Source organism: Triticum dicoccoides, chromosome 7A (genome assembly GCF_002162155.2).
Source record: "Triticum dicoccoides isolate Atlit2015 ecotype Zavitan chromosome 7A, WEW_v2.0, whole genome shotgun sequence".
Lineage (NCBI taxonomy): Eukaryota > Viridiplantae > Streptophyta > Magnoliopsida > Poales > Poaceae > Triticum > Triticum dicoccoides.
In genome coordinates, this window is record NC_041392.1 from 580340165 (window position 1) to 580346565 (window position 6401).

Genomic DNA, 6401 nt, shown 5'->3' on the forward strand with positions numbered 1-6401 from the left:
GCCACATTAGCCGCGCAGCCGCGCCCGGACAACCGGGAGCCGCCACCTGTCGCCCACCTCCCTATCTCTCCACCTGGCGCCGCCGAGGCCCGCAGCGGCCCGCCCGAGGCGCCCTGGGCCCCGAGCGCCCCGCGCTCCGATCGCCGCCCCGCGGCTGGGAGCGCCCGACGCCCGACCGCCGCCATCTCTCCGCCACGGCCGCCGCGCCGCCGCAAGCCGCCCCGTGTCCGGCGCCGGCGCGCTCCGCCCACCGCCCGCCGGAACAACCGTAACTCCGTTTCCGGCGATCTTTATATCGTTTTCAACCGAAATCATCTCCTCTTTCCAATGGCACACCTGGATTTCCAAGTTGAGGCCAGGTTCAATCATTCCTTGTCAAATCATGCATATGCATCGCATACCGCATCTCGCATATCATACCATGTTCATGTGTTGGTTGTTTACTATGTTGTGTGCTTCTTTCCGGTGTTTGCTTCTTCGGGTTGGATCCGGTAACATCGTGTTTGTGAGGATCCGTTCGTCTACATCCGTTTGTCTTCTTCATGGACTCGTTCTTCTTTCTTGCGGGATTTCAAGCAAGATGACCCTACCCTCGAAATCACTTCTATCTTTGCTTACTAGTTGCTCGCTCTTTTGCTATGCCTATGCTGCGATGCCTACCACTTGCTTATCATGCCTCCCATGTTGTTGAACCAAGCCTCTAACCCACCTTGTCCTAGCAAACCGTTGATTGGCTATGTTACCGCTTTGCTCAGCCCCTCTTATAGCATTGTTAGTTGCAGGTGAAGATTGAAGTTTGTTCCTTGTTGGAACGTGGAGATCGTTCCTTGTTGGAACATGGAGATCGTTCCTTGTTGGAACATTGTTTACTTGTTGGGATATCACAATATATCTTATTTTAGTTAATGCATCTATATACTTGGTAAAGGGTGGAAGGCTCGGCATTATGCCTGGTGTTTTGTTCCACTCTTGCCGCCCTAGTTTCCGTCATATCGGTGTTATGTCCCCGGATTTTGCGTTCCTTACGCGGTTGGGCTATTATGGGAACCCCTTGACAGTTCGCCTTGAGTAAAGCTCTTCCAGCAATGCCCAACATTGGTTTTACCATTCGCCACCTAGCCTTTTCTTTTCCCTTGGGAGTCGTGCTCCGGAGGGTCATCATTATTTTACCCCCCCGGGCCAGTGCTCCTCTGAGTGTTGGTCCAACTGAGCGATGTCCGAGGCTACCAGGGGCAACTCTGGGCTGGCTTACCCGACGTCTTGCTCATCCGGTGTGCCCTGAGAACGAGATATGTGCAGCTGCTATCGGGATTTGTCGGCACATCTGGGTGGTGTTGCTGGATTTGTTTTAACCTGTCGAAGTGTCTTGAAGAACCGAGATACCGAGTCTGATCGGAACGTCTCGGGAGGAGGTATATTCCTTTATTGATCGTGAGAGCTTGTGATGGGCTAAGTTGGGACACCCCTGCAGGGATTTGAACTTTCGAAAGCCGTGCCCGCGGTTATGGGCAGATGGGATTTTGTTAATGTACGATTGTAGAAAACTTGAAGTTGACCTTAATTAAAATACATCAACCGCGCGTGTAACCGTGATGGTCTCTTCTCGGCGGGGTCCGGGAAGTGAACACGGTGTTGGAGTTATGCTTGACGTAGATTGTTCTAGGATCACTTCTTGATCATAGTTTCTCGATCGTGCTTTGCCTTCTCTTCTCGCTCTCATTTGCGTATGTTAGCCACCATATATGCTAGTCGCTTGCTGCAGCTCCACCTCATACCTTTTACCTTACCCATAAGCTTAAATAGTCTTGATCGCGAGGGTGCGAGATTGCTGAGTCCCCGTGGCTCACAGATACTTTCAAAACCAGTTTGCAGGTGCCGATGAGACCGAGCAGATGACGCAACCAAGCTCAGGAGGAGCTTGATGTAGATCTTGTCCTTTGTGTTGTTTCGTTCTAGTTGATCAGTAGTGGAGCCCAGTTGGGGTCGATCGGGGACCTTGTCGCATTTGGGGTTCTTCTTTTATTTTGGTTCCGTAGTCGGACCTTGATTGTATTTGGATGTTGTAATGCTTTATTCATGTAATTGTGTGAAGTCGCGATAGTAAGCCAACTATGTATCTCTTTCCCTTATGTATTATATGGGTTGTGTGAAGATTACCTCACTTGTGACATTGCTTTCAATGCGGTTATGCCTCTAAGTCGTGCTTCGACACGTGGGAGATATAGCCGCATCGAGAGCGTTACAAGTTGGTAATCAGAGCCTTCCCCGACCTTAGGAGCCCCCACTGATTGATCGTTTTTAGCAGCCGAGTTGTGTCTAGAAAAAATGTTTTGAGTCTTTTAGGAATTATATATCAGAGAGTTTAGGAATTCTTTTTACTTCCCAGTCTCCTCATCGCTCTGGTAAGGCATCCTGACGTAGAGTTTTGACTCTTCTCTTCTCAAATTTCACAATTTTTTTTAGGATCACGCGGGTATCTTGGAATCGTTCCGATGGTTTTGTGACGAGAACATTGTCTTGGTGCCTCCTGTCAGGGGTTTTGTGGAAGTGTCCCGGGGAGTTGAGCTCTGAGGTGTTGTCGTCATAATTTTATCGTTGCAGTTCTGGAATACCTGAGTTTAGTACGCCAACATAGAAAATCTCTTTTATGCAGTTCATTGGTGAGATAACCTCGACGCCACCCAGTACTGGGGCGGGAGTTCGGGAGTATTGCCATAACTCGTATAACGGATGCTTTTCGAAGGTTGAGGTAGATGATTTCCGAAGGTTTCTTGGTTATGTGTTGAAGGATGGATACAGCTGGATGTAGGATTTGCTAGTTTTGGGTGAGATATTATGCTTCCCCTGTATCCCCAACACCTGATTGCATAACTGGGAAAGTTTCGGGAGTTTATAAGTGGGAATTCAAGTAGCTCTTAGGATATCTTTCTGACAGATGTATGATATGAAATTGGGATTCGACGTCTAGTGGTCCGCCTATTCACGGTTGGTTTAAAGTGGTCTCGTTGTGTCTTAAAGAGTCCTTGGCTATGCCGACTCGGGGATGCTTCGCGTGTCATGTGCACTGCCTTGTACATGATGGTGTTGTACGATCGAGCCCGTGTAGACCCCACCACGAAAACTTCGGACGAAATCTCTATCATATGTTTGTTCCGGCTTATTCTGCAAGTCAATCCTTTGTTTTCTTTTCAGTTGTGGTATTCGAGTTGCCTCGAAGTCAAATGTTGATTCCATAACTTTCCTAAGTGGTGTTCTCATACTCCTATGTGAGTACAAATCCTTCATGATAATTGAGGTTGTCATGTCAATCTTGTTCAACCGGTGTGCTTCTCTTCTAGTGGATCCGATCATTTCAACTTCCGCAAGATCAATTATCACTTCTTCTCAACGGTGTTTGTTTCATCCGTCCCCAAGTTGCTTTTGTTTTTCCTACCCTCCCACCCTTATTTTTCTTTAAGGACTCAGATTTCTTAATCGAGTATCCATTTTATTGATGGGAAGCCTCTCCATTCCTTCTACGTCAATCTTCTTATCCGGTGATGCTCATGAAGATACTAACGGAGCTTCAAGTTTGTCAACCTTCACTCATTTTTTCTTCTCCGGTGGTTTAAATTCAAGCGTTATTGATCATATCTTTCTCCTCATTTCAAATACCTTCTCATGCCGGTGCATCTCATATTCATTCACTTCTCGCTATTTAATTGTTCCGGAGTGCTCAAGAAATCTCAGAAGATTCGTGTTTCCACTCTGCTTTTGTAATCCTTTCAAGCTCTTTCGAGATTGTTATCTCATTCTAGCCATTTAATTCAACCGGTGCAACCTCTCTTTTAAATATTTTCAACGGTGTATCTTTTGAGTGGGCCCTAACCCACAGGTTTTTTCCCAGGATCTTACCTGACTCTTCTTATTCTCCCAGAGTTAGTCTCAAATTCATTTCACAGTTTGACGTAAGAATGATTTGTCATCAGTCAAATGTACTTCTCCAAGATCTTTCAAATTCTTTTCATCGTTGACTCAATCTCTTCGCTTTTGATTCTTCCGGAGTGCCTAAACGATTCTTGATGGTGTTTATCATCGTCATTCTCATATTTTGAAGACCGAAGAAGAGTTTTACCTCCATATTTTATCCGTTCTCTCATAGATTCGTCATTCTAGCTTGTTGCCATCCTCTCATAATTGTTTTTGATTGTGAGAATTCTTTTCACCCATCCGGAGCAATGCAAGAGTCTTCTCAGTTTGTTATCCGGAGTCCATCAGTTCAGGATTATTCATTCTCAGCTTTCAGTTATCATTCTCCAATCTTACCGGTGGCTCGTTCAAGATTTCTCTTCCTTTGTTATTGTATTGATTTATTCGTTATTTCAATTCTACCGGTGGTTCTTTGAAGACCTTCTCAAGTTGGCGCTATATCTATCTTAATCTTTTCTACGAGAATAAGTAATATGTCAAATCCATTGATTGTCATCAATTTAATTGGTGAAGGATAAGCATAATGTAATTCTAATGCTTGTTTTATCCAAGTGGTTAATTCCCTATTCCGGAGGTTCATCAAAATTCTTGATCTCAATTGTTCATCTTATTTTTTCTTCCCGGAGTTCCAAGCTCTAATTATCACGGAGATCCATCTAAATCATTACAAGGTTTCACTTTGTGTTTTCAACTTCTCTTTCTTTTCATTATCTTTTGTTTACCGGAGTTCTTCTTGAAGGTTCTACATGATGGTTCATCAAGGATTTATATTCCTTCTCGAAACGTTCATCAACTTTCTTTTCAGAGGAGCCCAAGTATTTCTTCATCTTGCAATCCGGAGTGCAATTTCTTTCTACCGTATCATTTGAGGTGGTATTATGTCATTCTTGATAATTTGAGTTCATGTTTTCATGATTCACATGTTGTCATGAATGAGATATTGTAAATCCATCAATCTCGTCATTGGAGTTATCTTGGGTTATATTTCACCTAAAGCCTTCCCTAAGGATTGTTGCTATAATTGTGCTCATATATGATCCAAGTTCTTCATATATCCTTCTGGTGATAAGCTTCTCGTCTCCTTGTTCATGCCAATCCAATTCTTCTTCCCGTGAGTGGCAGGTGGTCACCTCATAATCTTTGAGTTGTATTCCATAAGACTATATCAAGTTTACTCTTTTCGTTGTTGGTTTTTACAACAATTCCGTTCGACCCTTCTCCTAAAGATGCCTTGTCAAGCTCTTTTGTGGCAGATGTTGGCATTTTCTCCTCATTTTCTCCTATTTTAATTACCTATCTTCTATTCTTTCGTTCCATAGGCATTGTGATGTTGCTCTCCTCAACCCATCTTCTCGGATTGTCAGGACCATGTTTTGATCGTGCTTATCCTTTTAACCGGAGGTTGTGTGTTGATGATTTCATCAAGTATCCTCTCATCTTTTAAAGTTCTATCACCTTATCAAGTTCTTATTCAATTACTTTCTTTTCAACCGGAGTGCTGCCCGAATTTGGTCTTCCTTGATCCCCCATCCTTAACTGGAGTGTTTTCAATATATATCTTCCCTTCAACCTCAAGGTTTTCACAATGATTCTTTGTCCCTCTTTTCTAACGGAGTGTTTTCGACTTTGTTCACCTCTGTTGTATCCTTTCTTTCAATGTGCTCAACCTCGCAAGGCTCTTTGATTTCACTCGTTTGTCAGAGAAGCAACTTAGCGTTACCTCTTCTCTTTCTCTTCCATTTTCCCTCCGGTGCCATTCTAGATCTCGGGACGAGATCCTCTCATAGTGGTGGAGTGTTGTAACACCCCAAGACCGATGTGCCAGGTGTCGTCCAGTTATTCGTTGTTGTTGCCTTGCCATTGCTGGCATGTCATGCATTGCATATCATGTCATCATGTGCATTTCATTTGCATACGTGTTCGTCTCTTGCATCCGAGCATTTTCCACGTTGTCCGTTTTGCATTCCGGCGCTTCATTCTCCTCCGGTGGTCGTTTCTACCTTTCTTTCGTGCATGGGGGTTAAACATTTCTGGATTGGACCAAGAGTTGCCAAGTGGCCTTGGTTTACTACCGGTAGACCGCCTGTCAAGTTTCGTACCATTTGGACTTCGTTTGATGCTCCAACGGTTAACCGAGGGACCGAGAAGGCCTCATGTGTGTTGCAGCCCAACACCCCTCCATTTTGGCCCAAAACCCACCTAAACCTCCTCCATCATCTCGGTCGTCCGATCACGATCGCATGGCCGAAAACCGCACCTCATTTGGACTCTCCTAGCTCCCTCTACCTATAAATATGTGCTCCCCTCTCGAAATTCGCGGATGAACCCAAAAAACTCCTTCCCTCGCGCCGCCGGACACGTCCTCACCGCGCCGGGACATGTCCGCTCGGTCGCCACCTCACTCCGGCCAATCCGGCCCCGCCACATCAGCC